The sequence below is a fragment of the Theobroma umbraticum genome, unplaced genomic scaffold (assembly GCF_002168275.2).
Source record: "Theobroma umbraticum cultivar Fairchild unplaced genomic scaffold, ASM216827v3 scaffold_4934.0, whole genome shotgun sequence".
NCBI classification, from domain to species: Eukaryota; Viridiplantae; Streptophyta; class Magnoliopsida; order Malvales; family Malvaceae; genus Theobroma; species Theobroma umbraticum.
Genome location: NW_018401827.1, coordinates 477 through 1,061, shown reverse-complemented (window position 1 = coordinate 1,061; position 585 = coordinate 477). Strand labels below are relative to the sequence as shown.

Sequence of the window (585 nt, the reverse complement as noted above, 5' to 3'; positions counted from 1 at the left end):
TTATAATGTGGCTTTATTTATACTTAGTAAAAATCTAAAATATTTTTTAGTGTGAGTGTCCCAACTATCAATAAAGCACTAATCATATCATCAATCATTCTCATTCTTGTAAAAGAGATGGAATACTTTGTTCATGTCGAAAGAAATTTTGCGGATCAACCATACTTTTCACATGAATCAATCTGTTGAAGTTATTCTTGAAATATTTCAGACCCCAACTGCTTGCTTGTCTGTAGCTCATGTAATTGCCTTTGTTATTGCTTCCCAGGTCAAGATCCCTGTAGTTCATGTAAGCTGCTCTGGGAGATTTTGATGCGTAGGGTTCCATGTACTTGTAAAGCCTTCTCATAAAACTTATATGCTTCTGAGATGTTGAAACATCTTCTTCTACCCATCCCACTTCATAATGAATATTAAATAAATTCCCTGCCCTGTGCGGGAATGGAGTCTCAGACTCTGTAATCTGATCCATTATGCCACCGTAAGGACTAAAGATAAGCTGAAACCACCCATGCTCGACTTCGTAAAACCATTGCCATAGACCTTCTAATGCAATTTCAGGAATAGGTTCCTTAACATAGTCCG

General features: G+C 36.9%; 1 pseudogene; it reads right to left on the bottom strand.

The window, feature by feature from the left end:
- Nucleotides 1–6: 6 nt before the first annotated feature.
- LOC110428936 (tetrahydroberberine oxidase pseudogene) overlaps nt 7–585 on the bottom strand; it is a 1,051-nt pseudogene continuing 472 nt past the window's right edge.